Source organism: Leopardus geoffroyi, chromosome B2 (genome assembly GCF_018350155.1).
Source record: "Leopardus geoffroyi isolate Oge1 chromosome B2, O.geoffroyi_Oge1_pat1.0, whole genome shotgun sequence".
Classification (NCBI taxonomy): domain Eukaryota; kingdom Metazoa; phylum Chordata; class Mammalia; order Carnivora; family Felidae; genus Leopardus; species Leopardus geoffroyi.
In genome coordinates, this window is record NC_059332.1 from 40,232,011 (window position 1) to 40,257,316 (window position 25,306).

Below are 25,306 nucleotides of genomic sequence, written 5' to 3' on the forward strand. Positions count from 1 at the left end.
CAAACATTGAAAGAATTAACATCAGGGGCACCTGGGTGGTTCAGTCGGTTAAGCATCCTGCTTGGGCTCAGGTCATGATCTCACGGTTTGTGAGTTCGAGCCCCGTGTCGGGCTCTGTGCTGACAGCAGAGCCTGGAGCCTACTTCAGATTCTGTGCTTCCCCCTCTCTCTACCCCTCCGCTGCTCACGCTCTGTGTCTCTCTGTCTCTCAATAATAAATAAGCTTTAAAAAAAAAAAAAGAATTAACATCAATCCTCCTAAAACTCCTATGAATTCATTCTATGAAGCCAGTATTACCTTGATACCAAAGCCAAAGACAAGAAAACTACACACCCATATTCCTGATGAATACTGATGTAATACTAGCAAACCAAATTCAACAGCACTTTAAAAGGACTATACACCACGACCAAGTACGAATTATCCTGGAATGCAAGGACGGTTCAACATGAAAATCAATCAATGTAATACATTACATTAACAGAATGAAGAACAAAAACTACATGATCTCAACTGATGCAGAAAAAACATTTGACATGATTCAAAATCCTTTCATGATTAAAAACACTCAACAATCTAGAAACAGAAGGAAATGCCCTCAACATAATAAAGAGCATTTATCAGTGTGGCTGGGTGGCTCGGTTGGTTAAATGTCCAACTCTTTAATACTGGGTCAGGTCATGATCTCACCATTTGTGAGATCTCTGCTGACAATGGAGAGCCTGCTTGGAATTCTCTCTCTCTCTCTCTCTCTCTCTCTCTCAAAATAAATACACTTAAAAAAAAAAAAAAAAGACCACTTACAAAAAGTCCATGGCTAACATAATCCATGGTAAAAACCTGAAAGCTCTTCCTCTAAGAGGAAGAACAAGAATGCCCATGTTTACCAATTCTGTTTAACATGGTACTGGAAGTCTGAGGCAGAGCAATTAGAGAAAAAAAGGCATCCACAAAGGAAAAGAAGAAGTAAAATTGCCTGTGTTCACAAATGACATGATCTTATATGTAGAAAAGCCTAAAGGTTATACACACACACACACACACACACACACACACACACACACAGAAGAAACAAATTCAGAAAAGTTGTAGGATACAAAATCAACACACAAACTCAACTGTGTTTCCATACACTAACATTGAGCAATCTGAAAGTAAATTAACAAAACAACTCCATTACAAGAGCATAAAAAAGAATACAATACTTAGAAATAACCCTTACCGATGAAGTAAAAGACATGTATACTGAAAATTACAAAACATTCTGAAAGAAATTAAAGAGGACACAAACAAAAAGATATCCCATGTTCATTAGAAAATATTGGTTTTTTTTTTTAAGTTTATTTATTTATTTATTTAGAGAGAGAGACAAAGAGAGCAAGAGCGGGGGAGAAGCAGAAGGAGGAGGAGGAGGAGAGAGAGAGAATCCCAAGGACTGTGAGATCGTGACCTAAGCCAAAATCAAGAGTCAGCTGTTTAACCAATTGAGCCACCCAGGTGCCCCAGAAAACAATATTAAAACAACAGTGTAAGATGTCCACACTACCCAAAATGATCTACAGATTTAATAAAATCCTTATCAAAAGGTCAGTGGCATTTTTGGCCGAAATATCATCCTAAACTTCATACGGAATCTCAAGGCACTCCAAAAAGCCAAAACAAGTTTGAAAAAGAAGAAAGTTGCAGGATTCATATTTTCTGATTTCAAACCTATTACATAGCTGCAGTAATCAAACAGCATAAAGACAAATAGACCAACAGAATAGGACAAAGAGTCTAAAAATAAACCCCTGTTTATAAAGTTAAATGATCTTTGTTTCTTAAGTTTATTTTTTTAATGTTTATTTATTTTTGAGAGAGAGAGAGAGAGACAGCAAGTGGGGGAGGAACAGAGAGAGAGGGAGACACAGAATCTGAAGCAGGTTCCAGGATCTGAGCTGTCAGTACAGAGCCCGATACAGGACTCGAACCGCCAGATCATGACCTGAGCCAAAGTCAGACACTTAACCAACTGAACAACCCAAGCGCCCCGTAAGTTTGTTTATTTTTGAGAGAGAAAGAGAGAGAGAGAGAGAGAGCACGCGCGCATGCGAGCCAGGGAGGGGCAGAGAGAGAGGGGGACAGAGGATCTGAACAGGGCTCTGTGCTGTGAGCACACAGCCCGATGTGGAGCTCGAACTCCCAAACCATGAGACTATGACCTAAGCCAAAACCAGATACTTAACCGACTGAGCCACCCAGGCACCCCTGATCAAATGATCTTTGACAAGGTTGCCAAGACCACTCAGTGGGCAAAGGACAGTCTCTTCAACAAATGATGTTGGGATAACTGGACATCCATATGCAAAGGAATGAAGCTGGACTCTTACTTTACACCACAGACAAAAGTTAACTCAAAATGGATTAAAGACCTCAATGTAAGACCTAAAACTATACAACTCCTAAAAGAAAACATCAGGGAAAAGATTCACAGCATTGGACTTGGCGAGTATTTCTTGGATATGACACCAAAAGCACAGGCAACAAACACAAGAATAGACAAAGAGGACTACATCAAACTTTAAAACTTCTGTGCATCAAAGGACTCAATCAACAGAGTGAGTTGATTTGTGAATTCGAGCCCTGTGTCAGATTCTGTGCTGATAGCTCAGAGCCTGGAGCCTGCTTTGGATTCTGTCTCCCTCTTTCCCTGCCCCTCCCATGCTCATGCTCTGTCTCTCTCTGTCTGTCAATAATAAATAAATGTTAAAAAATTAAAAAAAGAAGAACTCCTACAACTCAACAACAAAAAAATTAATATAAAATAATTAAAAAATGGGCAAAGTACTTGAATAAACATTTCTCCAAAAATGACATATACAAATGACCAACAATATATGAAAAGATGCTCCACTGACAGATATATAGATAAACTGTGGTATCTTCATTCAATGGAATATTAGGCTTAAAAAGGCAGGTATTCTGGGGGCATCTGGGTTGCTCAGTCGGTTGAGTGTCTGACTTCTGATTTTGGTAAGGGTCATGATCTCATGGTCATGACATCAAGACTCGTGTTGGGCTTGGCGCTGGGTATGGAGCCTGCTTGAGATTCTCTCCCTCCTCTCTCCCATTCCCTCTGCCCCTCTTCCATTTGCCTCTGCATGCTCTCTCCCTCACCCTCTCTGTTAAAAAAAAAAGGAAAGTATTCTGACACATGGTACAATATAGATGAACCTTGAGGAAGGACTATGGCTAAATGAGATAAGCCAGTCACAAAAAAGACAAATACTGTATGGTTCCATTTATATGAAATACCTAAACTAGTCAAACTTATAGAAACAGAAAATACAATGGTGATTAGCAGGGGCTGGGGAGAGGGGGGAAAGGGGAGTTGTTCTTTAATGGGTACAGTGTTTGAGAAATGCAAGATGAAAAAGTTCTGGAGATCTATTTAACTAGTAAATATAGTTAACACTAACCAATTGTACACTTAAAAGTAGTTAAGATGGTAAACTTCATATAATTTTTTTACCTCATCAAAAAAAAAAAGCACTAAAATGTTTGTTCAACACAAACAAGACTCAACACTTCAGAGTTCACAATCTCATGCGGAAGATAAGAAATAAACACATGGAACCTAGATAGGTAAGGGCATCTTGGTAAGGTTGCCAAGGCAAACACTAAACACTTTACTAAGAAGCAAGGTAAACTGCAGTTCAACTAGTATTTACCTGAACATGCTTCCAATTGATATGATTGATGCCATCATTTGGGAGGTCACTCTACCCCAAGATAACTTCTTAACCCAACAGGATCGATACCTACCAGTCCAGATGAATGAATTCCCTAACCACTAATCTTCAGACTAATAATCTCACTGAGCGGGGTAAAATTCCTATTTGTTTTGTTCATGGAACACTGTTCTTTATTAGATTCTATCTCACCAATGTTCCTGGTATGAACTGCCCTTTCTGTAATGGTGATGATAGCAGATGGTAGTTTGGGTTGGGGTGCGTGTATGTGTGTGCAAGTGTGTATTTTATACATCTGTGAAATTTTAAAAATCTGAGAACTACTAAAACAGTGGTTACTTTAGCAGATAAAGCCTTCTTAGAACATAGCCTTGAAGAGCCTTTTAACCTTATGATTCTGATTCTCCGTGTCACAATTCGCTAGAGAAGGGCTTCTCATAGTAATTGCCAGCACCGTGTTGGGTTCTTATGCTATAGTTTTCTTTTGGAGAGCATTATTTCCTCACTAAAGTGCTTTTATTTTAATTTCGGCTTCCTACAACTCTGTAAAATAGTTACAGTAGGTATTTTTAACGTATCATGAGGGACAATATAGCATAGTGGTTACAAGGTCAAGCCATACTGCCTGGCTTGGAATTCTAGCTCTGTCCTTACTTGTTGTATATGGCCTTGGGCAAATCATCTCTTTGGGCCTCAATTTCCTTATCCATAATATGAGAACAATAACAGTTTCTACTTCATAGTGTTGTTGTAAGGATTAAACGAGTTAGCACCTGTAAAACACGTACAGCAATGCTGGGCATATAGTTAGACTCTAGACTCTAGTTGATATGAGTATCAACATACAGAGTAATCCTGTGACTTGCTCCAGATCAGAAGCTGACACTGCCAACAAAAGGAGGACTGTGACTAGCTTGCTCTCTGCTCAGATCTTGCCACCTGACTCCCATAAACTCCCCTTTCCCATTGGTCAAATGTTACTAAGTTAATGTAGAGGTTACTTTGGGGCAAATTATTACTCTGGGTTCTTATTACTCAGCTCTTCAAGTAAAATAGAACTAGTTAGTCCCTCAAAATCTGATCCTGCCATTTGATCGCTGTAAGTTTATTTACAATTTAAAACTACCTTCATTCTGACCCCTTTATCCCTGTGCAAATTGAAGCTTGACACACTTACGGCTTTAAGAACTTGTAATACTGGGGGGGCGCCTGGGCGGCGCAGTCGGTTAAGCGTCCGACTTCAGCCAGGTCACGATCTCGCGGTCCGTGAGTTCGAGCCCCGTGTCGGGCTCTGGGCTGATGGCTCAGAGCCTGGAGCCTGTTTCCGATTCTGTGTCTCCCTCTCTCTCTGCCCCTCCCCCGTTCTTGCTCTGTCTCTCTCTGTCCCAAAAATAAATAAACGTTGAAAAAAAAATTTTTTTTTAAATAAAAAAAAAAAAAGAACTTGTAATACTGGGGCGCCTGGGTGGCTCAGTCGGTTAAGTGTCCAACTCTTGGTTTCAGCTCAGGGTATGATCTCATGGTTTGTGAGTTCGAACCCCACATCAGACTCTGCACTGATGGTGTGGAGCTTCCTTGAGATTCTCTCTCTTCCTCTCTCTCTCTCTGCCCCTCCTGTACTCTGTCTCTCTCTCTCTCTCTCTCAAAATAAATAAATAAACTTAAAAAAAATTTTAAAAGAGGCACCTGGGTGACTCAGTCAGTTGAGCGTCCGACTCTTGATTTTGGCTCAGATCATGATCTCATGGTTTGTGGATTCAAAGCCCTGCATCGGGCTCCTTGCTGACAGCGGGGAGCCTGCTTAGGATCCTCTCTTTCCCTCTCTCTCTGCCCCTCCCCTGTGCGCACTCTCTCAAAATAAATAAACTAAAAATTTTTTTTTAAAAACTTGTAATATTAATAAGCTCTGCCACTTTCAGCAGGCTTTCTCTCAAGCATGCTTTCTAAAATTCTCTGCTCTGCATTCCTAAGTAGCTGATGTGTGATGAGCTGAACAGAGATAATTCTAGCAGAATAGGAAAAAGAAACACTTTGAAGACACATAAAGCAGAACTTCAAATGATATAGCACCACTGGGAACTCACAGAAATCACAGTGACAGATAAACCTAGGGAGCACGGATGAGCACCTGGAATGGTTCTTTCTGAAGAGAGGAGAGCAGGTGCAAATTGTGCCAAACTCAGTACATGGAGTCTGCAGCTATAGATCCCGGACCAGTACAGGCAGCTGGTGGGGACCCGCTGGGAGATAGCAATTACTGGTCAGCGGCTGTCATCTTCAGCTACAAAGGCTAACGTGTGTGGCTCCCTACATCTGCATTCTTCAACTGGTTATTTATCTCAGTGCTAAAATAACAGTTGGCCTTGAAGCATATTTACCCATCTGCCTAAAAAATAAAAATAGAATCGTATACAAAGGGAACACACACAAAGGGCTTAATAAAATTTGTATTGAGCCACCTGACAGGTTATCTCTTTTCAGTCCTCTTTGTACCTCACTATAGAAAAGTCTCTTAAAATCGGAGAACCTGACTTAGATAAGTTTTTATGAAGTCTGGAAGTAGGAGTTTTTGGTTTTTGTTTCTTAACGTTGAGTAGCCATGCTTCCTCCATAGGGCCATGTGCATCAGGAGTAGATGACTTCAGCACTAGCTCCAGAGGTGGGCCCTGAGAAGTCTCAGCCAATTTGTGCACGGTACTCCCTGGCAATGGTCACTAGTCCAACAGTGGGCCTGTGGCCTGGACTTGCCGATGAAATTGAATGAAGGGCATGGTCCACACATGGAGAAGAGGTATTATCTCAGTGTAGGAATCTATTGGTTGTCTCACATTGGTTGAGATTTTCCTGTTTTTTTTTTTTTTGTATGCTAAATAATTTTATATTCTACCCTGGACATTTTTAATATTATGAGACTCTGCATCTTATTAAAATCCTATGGAAAATGTTGATATTTTTATTTTAGCGGGCAATCGACCTGCTTGCATTCAGGTTCCAAGTTCCAACCAACCTGCCGTGGGGTGTGATTTAAATGTCAGTTCTACATTCGAAGCCTTTGCAAAGCTATTCAGATATGTCTGGCATGAGCACAACCCAGTGGCCAGTCTAGGGCCTGAACAGTGATTCATCTCAGAGTTCAATACTCAGAAGTTTTTGGTGTGCTGTTTGGGAACAGATCCACGCATGTGCCGTTTGGGGGTGAGCCCAGGAGTTCACAAACAACCTTGTGGGGTTGCTTTCCTGAGCTCCTCCCTCTCCATTGTGTCCTGGGTACTTTTCAGTTCCTTGGAGCTCCCCTTTCCTGTCTTCCAGCCAGAAGCCTGAGGCTATTGTTATCTCTTTCTCCCACATAATTTGGGAGCTAGGCAGCAGGAAGAGAGAGAAAGAAAAAAAGCAACGGGTGTTCACCCCACCTTTTTAGGACTACAGCTTCTCCAACGGAGAGAAAGTTTCCCCTCCTTTAGAGCTTTAGGCATCTGTAAGCCCCCACTGATGTCACTGCCAGCACCAACACAAGATTGCCTGGGGGTTGGGGCACGAGAGAATGCAGAGAAATTTTTTAAAGGGGGCAGTTTCTACCACTCTCTCTGAGTGCACGGAGTCTCCTTTTCCACTCAAGTCAGAACCAGAGGGTTTATCCTGGAGCTCTCTCTGTTATTGCCAGGTGCCCACTTCCAGGTTTGGGCTGCATCGAATCCAGGCCAAGGGACACTAGAAATTTTAAAAAAAGGGAAACTCCCACCTGGATGGTGGTACTTCAAATCCTGGTCTTCTCTAATCTACCTGCTACTACTGACTTTTCAGAGTCCTTGAATTGTTATTCCATGTGTTCTACCAAGATTTTTAGCTGCGTACGGTGGGAGAGACTGGAGAGTGTGCTTACGCTCTGTCTTATCTAGAAATGGAGCTCTCATGGCACCTGGGTGGCTCAGTCAATTAAGCATCCAACTTTTGATTTCAGCTCAGGTCATGATCTCACAGTTAGTGGGTTTGAGCCCAGCATTGGGCTCTGCGCTGACTTCACAGAGGCTGCTTGGGATTCTCCCTCTCTCTCTGCCACCCTCCCTCCCACTAGCACTCTCTCTCAAAATAAATAAATAAACTAAAAAAAAGAAAGAAAGGAAGGAAGGAAGGAAGGAAGGAAGGAAGGAAGGAAGGAAGGAAGAGAAAAGAAAGAAAGAAAGAAAGAAAGAAAGAAAGAAAGAAAGACAGAAAGAAAGAAAGAAATGGCACTCTCCAGGGGCAAATATTTTCTAATAAGTAGTCACATATTATTTTAATGTGCTTGATAAAAGAACAGAAAACCCATAACTCCATGAATATTTTTAAGGTGAGTAGGCTTTTAAGTTAGAAAAAAAAAGTAATTTGGCTTACAGAAAAATATTAAGTAACTCTACAAATTTGTAGACAGAAATCATAACAGTGGTATACAAATGTCGTAAGTTTGAGAAATGCTATTCTACAGGATAGAAGCCACTTTATTTTTAACGCTACTCCCATATAGTTCTATTTGTACGATAATATTATTAATTTTAATTATGAATTGATATAAAATAAACTACAGGTGAACCTGTGTATACTACTTGCCTTCTGTTAACTGACCCTGTAGTTGTTTCCTTCTGGCTATTACAGTCTACAGAATACTGAGAAAGAACAAGGAAGGTCATTCAGGGACCTGTAAACACAACTTTCCCTAGGAAGATGGGTCTGAGGGACTTGGAAAGGACAGAAGTAGGAGTGTTGCAAACAGATTAGGCAGCAAATGAGAACTCCATGGATTCAGAAGTTCTCCTCTCCTTTCTGAAACCTGCCTCACTCAGCCCAAAGCTTAAGGAATCCTTCCCTGGTCTCCCCATCATACCTTCCTCACACCCAATATTATGGCATGCCTTCCTGTGGTCCCTGATTTCCTTTGTCCACCTTATTAGATTTTGAAGTCCTCGAGACCTGGCACAATGACCATGTCATTGTCCTTTTTGTAACTCGGGCATCACACAGTTATGCAGATCATCAGTAAATGAGGATTCAAGGAATGGATGCACCTCCTAAAACCATGCTTAGAACAGACACAGAATCATAATGACTCTTCTCTCAGTAGAAGCAGTTGCAATACTATTGAACTAGGTTAATGTCAACTAGGAATTTGGCAGATATGTTAACGCTTGCAAGAACAAAACGCAAATGGGACGTGTGTGTCTATGTATCTAGGATGTGGTAATGTGTTGGGGGCAGTTTTCAGTACCCTAAGGGCTCCATCCATATCTAGCCTAACACTGCTACCCCATTATTCAGGCATTCTCCTGGCTGCTGAACAGTCAAGTCTGTCCCTAATTAGAGAACTACCAAAACCAAAGGAAAATCCATTCTATGGTGAGAGACTTTTTCCCTTCATAATGGGTATAATCAATATTACCTCTTTCCCAATGTTGTAATAAAAAAGAGATTTGCATGATAATAGGTATCTAAGCTTATCTGCTCCAGCTGCTTTATTCTCTTAAATGAAGTCAAAATATTCATGTTACGAGATTACTGTGTTCCCTATCTCTTTCCTCCTTACCACTACCCATATCCAGTCGATCTCCAAATTTTACTGATTCTTCCACTTGAATCTTGATTCTATTTCCCTCCATCACAATTTCACAATGACCAATAAGGCTATCTCTCTGGCCCAGCTCCCATTATTCTCCTGCTCACATATTCCTCTCCAGCCACTGGCTGTTCCCTCAACATACCAGATACTCTCCGATTCCAAGACTCATGCAATTCTGTTTCTGCTGCTTCAAATGCTCTTCCCTCAGATAAGTCCACATGGCTTTCTTCTTCATGTCATTCAGATATGTGCTCAAATGTTACCTTCTCAGTGAAGCCTTCACTCATCACTTGATATAAAAAATTATTCCCAGGGCACCTGGGTGTCCCAGTCAGTAAAGCCTCTGACTCTTGATTTTGGCTCAGGTCATGATCTCGCAGTTCATGAGATGGGACCCCGCATTGGGCTCCACACTGACAGTGCGGAGCCTGCTTGGGATTCTCTCTCTCCCCCTCTCTCTGCCCCTCCTCCAACTCATTCTCTCCCTCTCTCAAACTAAATAAACAAACAAACATTAAAAAAAAATTGTTCCCCACATAATACTCCCTTATACTCATCCCCCTTCCTGATTTATCTTCCTCCCTGGCAATTACCACTATGTAAGCATAGTATATATTTACGTATTTATTGTCTTTCTCCCACTAGAGTGTAAGCTCCATGAGGGCAGGGAGTTCTGACTATTTTGGCCATTGCTAACTCCCAAGAGCCTGGAACAGCACCCACCAAAAACAGGTGCTCAGTAATCATTTTCTCAAAGAATGGACAAGACTACTTCCATCTCCATTGCCTCGAATCTAATTCAAACCACCATCAGTTCTAGCCCACAATACTGTAACTGCTTTTCTTTTTATCCAAGATGTTATTTTTAAGTAATGTCTATACCCAACATGGGGCTCAGATCCATGACCCCCAAGATTAAGAGTTGCAGCTCTTCAGACTAAGCCAGGCTGGCACCCCTGAAACTGCTTTTCAACAGGCTTTCCTGAATTCAGCCTAAAACCCAAATACGTCATTCTCACTGACTTGGGGATAAAGCCCCAAAACTCCTTGCTATGGCCCATCAAGTCTCTCATAGTCTGGTCCTGAACCTCTCTAGCCCATCCCACTTTCCTCACACCACACCTATGCTCCCACTGTTCTAAATTATTTTTAGTTCCCCTATGGAACAGCTTGCTCTCACCTCTAGGCCTTTGCACAAGCTGCTCCCTCCCCTAGAACATTTTCATCATTGCTCTGGTTACCCACTGCTTCCTTGGTCTGGCTCTTACTTATCCTTCCTCTGGGGAGCCTTCCAACACTAGCTAATTGTTCCATTTATGGAAGATTCTTATGAATTAGTGGGCCTAAGCAACGATCATCAAAAGCTACCAATATCACCCAGAAAAGATAACCAGACATTATGTACCTCATGATGGAAATATATACGAACACTCACAAGCATTTCTTCCTCAAAAATAGAAACTGGGGGCACCTGGGGGCTCAGTGGTGTAAGGGTCTGACTCTTGGTTTTGGCTCAGGTCATAATCTTACAGTTTCGTGAGTTTGAGAACCCCATCAGGCTCTGTGCTGGCAACGTGGAACCTGCTTGGGATTCTTTCTCTCTCTGTTCCTCTCCTACTCATACTCTTTCTCTCTCTCTCTCTCAAAATAAATACATAAACTTAAAAAAAAAAAAAAAAGAACCTGAATCTAATTAGTCTCTGGATTTAACTACTAATTCACAGACAACATAATAAACAACCTAATAATGGTTAACTGACACTGGGATATAGTCACCAATATTCAGGCTGAAGAAAGTTCTATAGGACAAATGATTTCAAATAGGACAAATCGATTTCAAGGAAAAAGAGTGGGGGGAGGCAAGAGACAGAGAGATACTCTCAGTTAATTGCAATGTTTGAACTTTACTTGGATCCTGATTCAAACGAGCAAACTATTTTAAAAAATGAAATATTGGGGAGATTTGAACATTGACTAATAGATATTTGGTGACATTAAGGAATTACTGTCAATATTTACATGCATGATAATTATTGTGGTTAGGTTTATAAAAATAATTCTTCTCTTTTAGAGGCACATGATAAACTATAGATGAAATAATACAATGTCTAAGATTTGTTTCAAAATAATCCAGGACTAAGGTAAGGAAGAGGGAAGGGGTATAGATAAGGTTTGAAATTTTCTATAATATAATTTTTTAATTATGGAAAGCAAGGTTCATTTTAAGTTTAGCAAAGGAGGGGCACCTGGCTGACTCTTGTCAGTAGAGCGTAATACTCTTGATCTTGGGGTGGTGAGTTCGAGCCCCATCTTGGGGGTAGAGTTTTTAAAAAAAATGTTTAGCAAAGGACAACTGGAGTCCTGTTTTTTCTTATTAATTTTATACACTTAAAAAAATAAAATTAGGGGCACCTGGGTGGCTCAGTTGGTTAAGCCTTTTGATTTCAGCTCAGGTCATGATCTCCTGCTTCGTGGGACTGAGTCCCGCGACGGGCTCCATGTTAACAGCGGGATTCTCTCTTTCCCTCTCTCTCTGCCCCTCCCCCACTTGTACTCTGTCTCTCTCAAAAGTAAATAAAGTTAAAAAAAATAATAAAACTAATATGTGTACAGAATATAAAAACTGCAAGAGTAAATCTCTCTGATTTCCAACCCTGTTGCCTCTCTAGAGGTAACTACTGTTAACTGCGCATTCTTCTGGAGCACATTTCCAGGAATATCTTATGCATTTAGAAACCTAATTTTTAACATATATCAAACTTTATCATACATCTTATTCTACATCTTTTTTTTTTTTTTAAACTTAACATACCTTGGACATTTTCCCATATATCTGGCTTTACCTCACTCTTTTTAAAGTCTATATCATATTCTATGATATGGACTGCATAATCCCATTTAACTAATTCTTCTACGAATGAAGAATTATGCTATCCTCAGTGTTTTATTGTTACAAACAATGCACCATGGGTATTCTTTGGCATCTATCATGAGACACTTATGCAAGGGTGTCTATGAGATAATTTGCAGAAGATGAATTGCTGTGTCAAGGGATATATGCATTTAAATTTTTGGATATCATCGAGCTGCCCTCCAAGAAGGTTGCACTGATTTATACTCCCTCCCTCACTTCCCATCAGTAGTAATTGAAAATGCGTTTCCCTAGTACTGGGGATTGACACATCCTTAAATAATTTTCAATCTCACATTTGAAAAATTATATATATATATATATATATATGTATTTTGTTTGTGTGCCTTTAATTATGGTGATTATTGATCTTTCTTCTCTTTATGTGAATTGTCCATTCCTGTCTTTTACATTGGGTTCTTCATTCTTTAGAACTGACTTGTAAAAAACACTTTGTGTGTTAATAAAATCAGAGTACGTGCTTCTAAAAAGGAAAAAAAAAAAAAAGGCCCTCAAATTACAAATTTAAAAATACTAAAGATTAGCTTAAAAACATGAATATATATTACCTACCAAGAAATCATGTGACTGAGTGAAGTCAACTTTCTGTAATAGTATATGATATGATTACAGGGCATTCAGATAAATGTCAAAAAACAAAGAAAGGAATACAGAAGATGTATCAGATATTCATATCTCCAAGAAACCATGACATTCACAGGTAATTATTGTTCAAATTTACTAATTTCCACTTCCACTTCTTCCCACCAGACCTCAGGCCTAGATATGGCACTCCTATTCACCTGACTTGAAAACCTGACATTCTCTTTAACACCTTATTCATGTCACAGTCAAGTCAGGTTACCAACGCCTACTAATTTGTATTCAAAAATGAGAGTATAAGACTGAGGGCTAAGTTCTTTGTTACAGTAGCTCATAAGAGAATGGAATCAAATGCACCCCACACCCCCAAGGTTCTTAAACCTAATTACCTTCCTCATTGCTACTGCTACTCTCTCCCCCTCAGTCTAGGCTCTTAACACTGCAGGCCTGTGTTATTACTACTTCAAGTGCTAGTTGATCTTGATGCCTATCTTTTTAGATCTACCATATCTCTTAACTATTATCACTGTATTAAACAAAAACAGCATTTTTACCCTATACTATATTCCCTTGCTTAAAAAATCCACAACGGTTGGGGTGCTTGGCTGGCTCAATTGGTAGAACATGCAACTCTTGATTTTGGAGTCATGAGTTCAAGCCCCACACCACATTGGGCATAGAGCTCACATAAAAAACAAACAAAACCCACAATAATTATCTATCTAATATCCAATAGGTAGTTGATACACAGAAAGCATATTTATTTTTTTTTATTTAAAAAAAAATTTTTTTTTCAACGTTTATTTATTTTTGGGACAGAGAGAGACAGAGCATGAACGGGGGAGGGGCAGAGAGAGAGGGAGACACAGAATCGGAAACAGGCTCCAGGCTCTGAGCCATCAGCCCAGAGCCCGACGCGGGGCTCGAACTCACGGACCGCGAGATCGTGACCTGGCTGAAGTCAGACGCTTAACCGACTGCGCCACCCAGGCGCCCCGCATATTTATTTTTAAAAATCTATCTCAAACACGGCATTACCTTTTACTAGGCCTGCAACTTTAAATTTGTTTCCATATTCATTAAAATGAGGTATGATATCTATATGCTTCAGAGTGGATGTCGATGATTGAATGAAATAATTTATGTGACGGTGCCTAGCATATAGGAGGTGCTCAAAAAATACCAGGTGAATAGCACTAATGTGAATGAATATTCTAACCTCAATAACATTTGAATGGATTTTTAAATGAGAGAAAAGACCAAGTGTCTAACACAACTCCTGGGATGTTGCACGTACTCGATAATATATGTTACAACTCGGGTTTCCAGTAAAGCATGGAAGAATGAATACATGTTTATCTCCTTTCCTCTCAAAATCCCATTAAAATCCCAGTAAGGGGCAATAAAGGGCATAAATTCATAGGGACACAAAGAGTGGCAAATGACAGAACAGTACATGAGAGATATCACAACTTTGGAATCTGGAAAGTAAACAGAGGAATGGTAAGTTGTAACAGAAAAGGGCATGCTAAAATTTAAATGCTGCCCACATCAGGGTGAACAAACAAGCAAGTGGGTCAGAACTTCAGAACCTGGGAAGGCCCAGGAATTAGAGACTCCATGTATCTCTGAAGGTAGAGGTAAGGTGTGGGATTTAAGGGATTTAAAAGAACAAAAAAAGAGGTTGGTTGGGCATCTTTGAAATGATCCCTTACAGTTTCCCCCATCTCTGCCCTAAGCAGCCAAGTGGCTATGTCTTTCCCACTCTGGCAGAAGACTGGGATTTTATGTGAACCCTAGACATTCTGGTCTTTAGTATACCAGGCATGGCTAGAAATGGGCACCTGGCAAGTAGCAATGCTAAATAGACAACAGCCATTTGGTGCATTCTGATTAAGGTCACAATGCCACCCAATTGGAAGAAAAAAAAAAAAAAAAAAAAGAGCTTCTATTCAAGTGTATCGTAAAATTAAAATAATCTTTAGAGGCAATTTTTGGTCATTCATATTTTGAATGTCAGTTTTTTTTTCCCATTGATATTCTAATAGTATTCCTAGTTGTCTGCATTTAGAAATGACTGAAGTCAGTGAGTGATATGATAGACATCCAGCCAGTGAGCAGAGTCTGATGGCCGCATTAGTTAACCTTCAAGTCATTATTAAGTGACTCAATCTAATGAGCCAAGTAATCTCTTTCTGTATAAAAGTCTATTAAACAAATTACAGGGTCCTGGGAGCAACTCACCAGGCAAGGAAAATCTCACGGATGTATGAACATTTTTCTTCAAATAATGAAAAACAATTAGAATAAATTTAACATCGGTTGGTATTGAATTTTTTTAAGTTAAATTTCTTGACAAAAGCGGCGCCAACTTGAAAACAAAAACAAGATTAAAACAGCCACAACAGGGGTGATGAGATAGGCTACCTTTATTGCTCCATGTATGATTTGAAAAATCCCAAACCACTTGTACCTGTTTTTTTTTTAATAATAAAAAATAAAATTGGGGCGCCTGGGTGGCGCAGTCGGTTAAGCGTCCGACTTCAGCCAGGTCCGTGAGTTCGAGCCCCGCGCCGGGCTCTGGGCTGATGGCTCAGAGCCTGGAGCCTGTTTCCGATTCTGTGTCTCCCTCTCTCTCTGCCCCTCCCCCGTTCATGCTCTGTCTCTCTCTGTCCCAAAAATAAATAAAAGTTGAAAAAAAAAATTTAAAAAAATAATAAAAAATAAAATCACAACATGTTAAGCAGTTTCCACTCTATCCTCAGCAGTCAGTCACTGAGAAACAACAGTCATTGTTCAAGACCCACAGCAGCCATCACCAACTCTGAGACTCCCCTGAAGAGGGGGCTGTGCCTAGACCAAAGGACTCCAAGGCTGGAATGGAAGCTCCATGAGGGTAGAGGTGTTTTTGTTTTTATTTTGTGTACTGACTTATTTCCGGCCCCTAGAACAGGACTGGAACGTAGTAGATGCTCAGTTAATATTGTCAAATAAAAGGCTGTCCTGAAAGGTCCTTTTGGTTGCTCCCACATTCCAATTGTGGCACATATCAGAGGGGTCATTGGCAAGGTTGGACAGTATTCCCACTTCAAATCAAGCCCTCCTTTCTCCAGATTTCTCCAGACTATAATCTGGAATATACCCTCTAGCACAATTATGAAAAAGGAGCAGAAGTTTCATTTCTCTAGACCAGGGGCACAGCCTCAGTCTATCAGGATGTCACTAGAATGTATAGGGAAATGTTGTGTGGTGGGCACCACCTGTGACCACCCATAATCCACTCAATCACTAGACAGGGCACCATGACTTTCTGGTTCACACTGGGCTCATTTTTATGTTCTAACATAGAAATAAACCTTAGTCCTTCTCACTGCAAATGTAGAGAAGAGTAGCCTTATTTTACATTCCGCAAGTCTTTCCTGGATTAAGGAAGACAGCTATATGCTCCTATCTGTTTCTGTATTCAGTTGGTTATTCATCACGTAGCCTTTGGAAAACTCCACTACATACTTGCAAGCAAATAATGTTTTAGTACTGTCATGAACATAGTTTTGACTCCTGAAAGAGTCTCAGGGACCCCTAAACGACTCTTAAAGACACTGTTGTAAAAGGTATGTATACTAACAGCCATAACTGATCAACATGTGGAAGGGATTCAAACAGGAAATGGAGTTAAGAAAGATAGAGAGGATGGGACACCTGGGTGGCTCAGTCCGTTAAAGCAGCCAACTCTTGGTTTCCGTTCAGGTCATGATGTCATGGTTCATGAGACTGAGCCCCACACTGGGCTCTGAGCTGACAGTGCAGAGCCTGCTTGGGATTCTCTCTCTCCCTCCCTCTCTCTCTCTCTCTCTCTCTCTGCCCGTCCCCTGTTTGTGTGTGCGCTCTCTCTCTCTAAATAAATAAAACAAACATTAAAAAAAAAAAAAAGGAGACAGGAAAACATCACTGACTACATATGATCACAGTTTACAAGAAAGCCAAAACATTTTATCAGTGTTGTTATTATCTTAAATGTTGCTTACCCTTTGTACTTTACCATATTTCAACAGGAAATGAACTGCTATGTGAGGAAAAGCCAATGTTTCTCCCTGACAAGACAGACCTCAGAACAAAACCCACATACTCTAACTCCTTACAGTTCCTATACAAATATTGATTGTTAATGTATATTTACTGTTTAGACCATCACTTCTAAGTGACATTCTAATTATAAGACACATAAGTCACCTTTCTCCTGCCTTGCCTTTTCTTGCACAACTTTCTGCTGTCATTCAAATATTATTTAACAGAACAAAAGAACAATTTCCAATCACTAATCAGCTCCAAAATGCTGCACGGTTCAATCTTTCTGAGTGCCCGTTTCTGCAAATAGCAGCTAAATGGCAATCTACAAAAGCAACTCACTCTAATCCCTTTTAAACATGTACATATCGGTCCTTAGCCAGGTGCAAGTGATTTTCTATCTACTACATACGATTCAGAAAAAAGCAAAACAGCTGTATTCATTTAAGTATGGTCCAAGACAAATAATTATTTACAGATTATCTTCTCACACCATCCTTTTCCCCATACTTAAGAAGATACATGATTTCAAATTTTCCTTCCCACAGTCATGCAAAAACAGATTAGCTATGGTGACTTTTTCAGGAAATATTTGGCTCTGTTATCTCACTTAAATTTATACCCACCTTAACAAACCTTATGAGTTTATAAAGTAGGCCAGCAGTTGCAAGCTCTGGAACAGATGATCTAGGTTTGAATCCTAAAGATGCCACTGGCGATGTGACTTTGGACAAGTTACTTAATCTGTGCCTCAGTTCCTTCAACTTTTAAAATAAAGATAACAGCAGCATCTGCCTCATAAGTACATGATGGGGTTAAATGAGATATAATGAAGAAATAGGTAAACACTTAAAACAGTGCCTAACACGGAAAAAAGTACTTAGTAAATGGTAACTCTGTTTTTATATATTAGTCTTCTGAAATAGAGCAGACAGAACAGTCCATAACAATCTAATAGAGCCCCAGAACAATACAGGAGGAAAATATTAAGGAGAGATGACTATCTTAGTGTCCTTCCTTCTTAAAAATAGGTAATTGTCTGCACTACCTAAGAAAGTGCTGACAAGCCATGGAAAAGATATCAAAGACATTTTCATAATTATTATAATTCTGTGAAACAAGAAAAAAAACTCAAAAAGACTTGTCCCTCAAAATAGACTGGAAGAGTCTTAACAGAAAATTTGACATACCTATCTAGAAACAAGAGAATCATGCATTCTGCTTTAAAACAGATACTTCTGTGGGCAAGATAAGACTATCACAGCCAGAAGGTAGTTTTAAGCATGTGTCCCTGTAAGCATCATGTACACCATGAGATAATGCAATAAGAGCCGAAGGTGTCTAATTCTATTCTCACATACAGTCTAGCAGCATACTTGGAGGGAACTGAAGCTTGAAACCAAAAAGAACACTTTCACGAAAAATTTTAAAAATCCTTGCCACCATGGTTAACCTTATCATAAGATGGCTTAACTCCTGCAGTGTATCAGAAAAAGATTCATCTGTGGAAGGCTGGTACATAAAAAGGCTAACTGGGATACAGAGGAAAATTATAGCTAACGCTTTTACTGAACATTTACTATGTTCCAGGCATTATTCCAAGTGTTTTAGATGTATTATCTAATTAATCCTCAACATCACGATTAAACAGGAATTTTACTGTCCCCACTTACACCCAAGGAATTGAGGCACAGAAAAATTCAGTTGCCCAAATGTCAAATTAATGATAGCTAGTCAAAATCAGTTTGGCTTCTAAACCCAAGTTTTCAATCATTAGGCAAAATAGAAGGTTGCACAAATACATATCATACACTCATATACCCTGGGGGGTGGGGGTGGGGGGCTAAGGTTTAGGAAGAGGATTTTGGTTATCTATGACATTTGAATTATTGACAATAAGAATGTATGGACTTGTATGATTAAAAAAATTTATCTCTCATAAATTAGCCACACATTTTATTGGGCTTTCCGTGGAATTCCACTGACATAATGTGCACGTGCCTACATGAACAGGATGGCCACAGTGAGCCTAACATCATAGTGGCTGGCAGTATTTGGAAAATGAGAAGGGGTGGTTAATACCCTTGATAGGTCGTGATGTATGTGGTCTCTATCTAGCCACCAGTAAGCTTCAAGACCCACCCTAGACTTGTTTTTTAGTATGGTTGCTGATCTATAGGTCCTACTTTTGTCTTCAAATATGGTTATGTCCCCTCATAGCTTAAGTTAGCTCATAGTACTGAAAAATTCACAACAGTAAGAAGGAAAGAGATGGTAAAAGTTCAGAATGGGGTTAAGACAAATATAGGGACTGATCACTCACCCTAATGGTATACCAACCTTGACCATTTACTACAGATTGGCCATACATAATACTATTACAGTTTTTTTCTTACCCATTAAACAAGTTTTTTCCATCTTCTTCCATATTATTCCACAGCCATTGATTAGGTTTCCTCTTCTCTATTACCTATGGGGGAAATAATACATAAGGCTGGGCTAATATACAGCAAGAGAAAAAAAAGCAACTTCTTGAATTTTATTTATAAATTCAAAATAAAAAGGATCAGTACCTATGATATATGACTACATGGAGTTTAGTAAAAACTCAATGAAACTTGGGGCGCCTGGGTGGCTCAGTCGGCTGAGTGACCGACTTCAGCTCAGGTCATGATCTCACAGTTTGTGAGTTCGAGCCCTGCGTCGGGCTCTGTGCTGACAGCTCAGAGCCTGGAGCCTGCTTCGGATTCTGTGTCTGCCTCTCTCTCTGCCCCCTCCCCCACTCATGCTCTGTCTCTCTGTCTCAGAAATAAATAAACATTAAAAAATTAAAAAAAAAAAACTCAGTAAAACAGCTATTAATCTGAGGAGTAATGACCTCAATAATTATGATGATGATCTTGAAAACTGGGAAATTATAAGTTGGCTTAATTCTGAAAACTATTAATAAGACTCCAAATGTTCAAATATTTTCCATGTAGATTCTACTTATAGCATTTAAACTGCTGCAATATCCTTTTTTTTCAATATTTATTTTTGAAGAGAGAGAGAGAGAGAGACAGAGCACAAGTGGGGGAGGGGTAGAGAGACAGGGAGACAGAACCTGAAGCAGCCTCCAGGCTCCGAGCTGTCAGCACAGAGCCTGACGTGGGACTCGAACTCACAAACCGTGAGATCGTGACCTGAGCTCAAGTCGGACGCTTAACCAACTGAGCCACCCAGGTGCCCCTAAACTACTGCAATATACTTTTGAGTGGGAAGAGTGTTATTACAGATACATAAAATAAATCGCTACAGTAGGAACAAACTAACAGAAGACATCCTTTTAAATGGTCATTAAAAATAAAGTCCCTAACAAACGAATTTCAAGCTTACCTCCTAGTGAAACTTGCTGAGTTCTCAGGTTTTCTGGCATTATGCAAGGCAAGAGTACAGGATGCAGAGTAACAGAGACCAGTTATCATCATGATGTCCACTTACTAGTACAAGACCTTATGCAAGTTTCTTAACTTGTCTGAGCCTGTCTTCTCATATACTTCACAGCACTGGTATAGGGACTAAATGAGAATGTAGGTAAAATGCTAGGTCACTACCTAGCACATAGCTGATGATCAGTAAAGATTTAGCTTCCTTCCTTTATCTTTCTACCTTTAGAGCAATTTTCAGGGCTTGAGAAGGAGAAAATCCATTCTTGAAAACCTTACCTTATTTTTATTCCATCAAGTAATAACAATAACAATGATGATGATAATGAGGAGGAGGAGGATAGCTGCCCACGGCACGTATGTAGCCTTTAATGTGTGCCACTCATCTAAGCACTCTCGCACATATTAACTCATTCACTTCTCACAACAACTATGACTTAAGTATTATCTTTATTCCCATTTCACAGACATTGAAACTGAGGCACAAATAAGTTCCACAGTTACTAAGGGGCAGAGCTAGGATTCAAAATCAGGCTTCTGCTCTTACGAAATACTAGCACCAAGGACTAACATCCAAATGAGACCAGCGATGCCCTTCCTTGAAGAGCTCTCTAATATTAATGTGGTCAGACAGGTAATGTTCAGATGGCTTACCAAGTAGAATAGATTCATATTCTAGGTAATTAAAGTTAACTAAACATATAAAATAAATATAACTAAATATTAAATATAACTAAGATTTAATATACAAACTATACTATATATAGCTTATATTTTAAAATATAATTTGTATATTATGTATCTCAAAATGTTTTTAATATGTATTTTATAACATTTTCTAAAGTTTAGAAAGTTCATCAAGAGAATATTAATAAATTTAAATCTGAAAAAAAATCTAACCAAGATTATGCCTTTCTTGGCAAGGTCAGTTACGTGGTACATTCCAAAATACAAACATTCATTATCCTATCTATACTTGTCTGTAACTATCTTCCCCTGTAAACTCCTGCAGGACAACAATAGTACCTTTTCTTACTTACTGTGAACATCAGTAATGTCTAAAACTGTGCCTAGTCTTTACGAGACGCTCAATAAATACTGATGAAAGAACAAACACGCTGGATATTAAACAAAGAAAATTTTTTTCTTTTTTTTAACGTTTATTTATTTTTGAGAGAGAGAGGGAAAGAGACAGAGTGCGAGTGGGGGAGGGGCACAGAGAGAGAGGGAGACAGAATCTGAAGCAGGATCCAGGCTCTGAGCTGGCAGCACAGAGCCCAATGTAGGGCTCGACCTCACAAACTGTGAGATCATGACCTGAGCCGACGTCGGATGCTCAACCAACTGAGCCACCCAGGCGCCCCAAAGAGAATTTTCAAATCCATCTGTCATTTCTATTCACATTCTAAGGCACCAACGCTCTAGGCTTACTTCCAACCACCCATCCACTCTATGATTTTAGTACCAGCGAGGCCTTGCTGGATTTAAGTGCTTTCTTTGACCTGGTCCCATTTTTGGCCTATTCCAATCTATAAGCTCATATAGCAAAATGTTTTACTACAAAAAGTCTCAAGTATACAATTAATTAATCAGAAGACTCATGCAAGAATGCATGCATGCAACAGATTGTTATAGCACTCTATGGTTTTCAAGGTGCTTCCAAGCATACCTCTCAGGTGCCTGAAGACAACGCTGAGAGCAGACAAGGCAGGTGTGGTAAGCCAGGAAGCTACATCTAATGTTGATTGTTTTGAAGTGGAAACGTATTTTCACTGTTACTGCTGAAGAGCCAATGGCTTAGAACCTGAGTTAGATGCTTTCTCTGTAATTTTAAGTCAATTTCATAAGTAACTTTTTAAATTATGAATGATCAGTCATATCTAATCAAAATAAAAATAGGCCAAAAGCCTTAGGAGATACAAAGGCAGACTAAACTCATACAATAAGGAAAAATTTTACATTCATCCACCACTAAATAGAGAAACCTCATGGAAAATTATAAGAACACCATAATTAAATGTCTCTTGGATGCCAAATTAGGAAGTCTGGGTTCGACTGGCAGGAAGAGAGAAAGCTAGGCTGGATATCAGCAAGCCTAGATTTCAGTCCACACTCTATTACTAAAGAGTTTTGTGATCTCCAGGCCCACTCAAATTTGAAATTCCACAATTTGTACATGTCATCCAGAGTAAATAATCATGTAAAAAGAAACATTTAACACTACATTTCAGAGCACAGTATGCATAGCATGAACAAAAGCTTCAAGATCTGTTGATTTTACTGTTCTAAGTTATTAGTTGCCATGGGTTTCACCCATTAACGGCTCTAATGGTTTACATTCGAATTTACGATCTCCGCACAGAAACTGCAAAACAGATTTATGATTTTCTGTGAAATACAAGAGGTGCTAGGACTGATCTTACACACTCTGACCATGATTCAGAATAATCTAGGTGGTACCACCTGGGTGGCTCAGTTAAGTGTCCAACTCTTGATTTCAGCTCAGGTCATCATCTCACAGTTCATGAGTTCAATCCCCACGTTGGGATTCTCCCTTTTCCTTCTGCTCCTCCCAAACTCAAGCTTGCTCTCTCTCACTCTCTCTCTCAAAGTTAAGTAAGCTTAAAAAAAAAAAAAAAGAATAATCTAGGTGGTAAAATCTAAGTTCACTTGCCAAATGAATTGATTTCTTACAAACTGTTTATTAAAGTGCTTTTTCGGGACACCTGGGTGGCTCAGGTCATGATCTCATAATTCGTGATATCAAGCCCAGCATTGGGCTCTGTGCTGACAGCATGGAGTCTGTTTGGGACTCTCTCTCTCTCTCTCTCTCTCTCTCTCTCTCTCCCTCCCTCCCTCCCCCTTTCCCTCTCTCTCTGCTCCTCCCCTGCTCTCTCTCTTTCCCTCTCAAAATAAATATAAAACTAAAAAGAAAATGTTTTTTCACCATTAAACAGAAATATGGTCCATGAGTTTATGAAGCTATGTTATACAGTGTAGATGGGATATCAACCTAGACTATGAACTTTCTGAGAAGAGGTCGTTTCTCATTCTAGTGTCCTATTGACTTAATATATACTGTTGGTTGCATGAACTGCTGATAGAGGACCTCCTCTTTTAAACTGGCCTTGATCTCAAATTTTACTTCTTAGGCAATGTGCTTTCCAACATTTACAAAGTATTTTCAACTAAAAACTTCATATGGCATTTGCCACTGTAAGCCATAACTTTTCTCATCTCTACATATGCACGTTTGTTTTAGAATAAAACGCTGTGCGTTGTTTCAGCCTTCTGAAATACAAATATATTGGGACCGATACAATGATGTATAAGAGATCCAGAGTGTCAAGCGACACATTAGAAAGATGGTCAAGTGACACATTAGAATTTTTTCCCCCTAGGGGCGCCTGGGTGGCGCAGTCGGTTAAGCGTCCGACTTCAGCCAGGTCACGATCTCGCGGTCTGTGAGTTCGAGCCCCGCGTCAGGCTCTGGGCTGATGGCTCAGAGCCTGGAGCCTGTTTCCGATTCTGTGTCTCCCTCTCTCTCTGCCCCTCCCCCGTTCATGCTCTGTCTCTCTCTGTCCCAAAAAAAATAAATAAACGTTGAAAAAAAAAAAAAAAGAATTTTTCCCCCCTAAATTCCTGTGTGGTGGTTAGAATCAAAAAAGTTCTAGAAGTCTACCTGTGTTGATTGACTTCCATATCTAATAAGACACTAGATGGGCCTGTTTATTCATAAGGGGCATGAGAACACAGGAGACTGCAAGAGCCTTAGCAAATCCTCGTATTAGCAGTGTGACCCTGGGCAGTTCACTGATGTCTTGGGAATCTCTACAGTCTCCCGTGTGAATATAACATCAGCTCTACTCCCTTCCAAGGGTGCTGCATCAATCAGGCAAGAAAACGTGTGTGGAAGCGCACTGTAAACTGACAAGGGCTGCACATGGGTTAGGTCTTCTTTCCTTTGCTACCAAAAATAGCAGAGACTTTAGATCATTATTGTGGTGAGAAGAGACAGTGATATTTGAACATTTCAGGTGTTTGGGGGGGACATGCTAGGATAAAAGAACCTGACCTCCCATGTGGAGCACAAGAATCCTAAAATGTATTTGGTATCTGCGTCTTTTAGTTAAATAACATCCTGGTCTTACCTACCAACTTATAGGGATTAAAGGGCATAAGATCTTAGCCACACTGGGGATTTCTTCTCACCAAAAAATAAAATGACTTATTTTATTATTTTTAAAAATTTTCTAATGTTTATTTTATTTTTGAGAGAGAGAGAACGAGAGACTGAGCATGAGCGGGGGAGGGGCGGAGAGAGAGGGAGACACAGAATCCGAGGCAGGCTCCAGGCTCTGGGCTGTTAGCACAGAGCCTGACACGGGGCTTGAACCCACGAACCACAAGATCAAGACCTGAGCCGAAGTTGGATGCTTAACCGACGGAGCCACCCAGGCGCCCTCCAATATAAAAGGACTTAAAAGCAATAGCATAGTATACTTGCATTCTCCCCAGTCATCCAAGATAAATACATGCAAACAAAAGCAATACCAGATCCCATTTAGCGTGCAGAGAAGCAGTGACAGCCACAAAAACAGCCTTCCATAGAGCACACACCGGAATTGGTATTTCATGTGCTTAAATCTAATGCTGCTTTTATACTCCCCACATATAATAAATACTATTAATTGGTAGAGTTCAGCCTGCCAGCATACATTCAAACCATTTTAAAAACATTAGTTGTCATTACCAAGCACGTTTTATAAATACCATACAACAATTTTGTCAGCACAGAGCAGCAATTTTAATGGGAAGAGAACATTTATGAACATTTATTATACTCCTACTAGATACCGTGCTGTGTGAGGTGTTTTCGCATATATTTGTGCAGTTAATTCTTACAAATGAGGTAGGTGTCAGTGGCACTTTACAGATGAAGAATGGACACTCAAATTGGTTATTAAATGACTAGTCCAGGAT

General features: G+C 39.8%; 1 protein-coding gene across 8 annotated transcripts in view; it reads right to left on the reverse strand.

Moving 5' to 3' along the window:
• The window catches only part of USP49 (ubiquitin specific peptidase 49), a 92,601-nt gene that overhangs the window by 37,410 nt on the left and 29,885 nt on the right, over window positions 1-25,306 (reverse strand). For 7 of the 8 annotated variants that reach the window (XM_045498171.1, XM_045498177.1, XM_045498170.1 and 4 more), the window contains exon 3: window positions 19,295-19,368. The gene's annotated coding sequence lies outside the window, so the exon portion shown is untranslated. Of the gene's footprint in view, window positions 1-3,711; window positions 4,930-5,185; window positions 5,264-19,294; window positions 19,369-25,306 lie in introns of those variants that run through there. The other variant, XM_045498174.1, reaches the window with a different exon arrangement.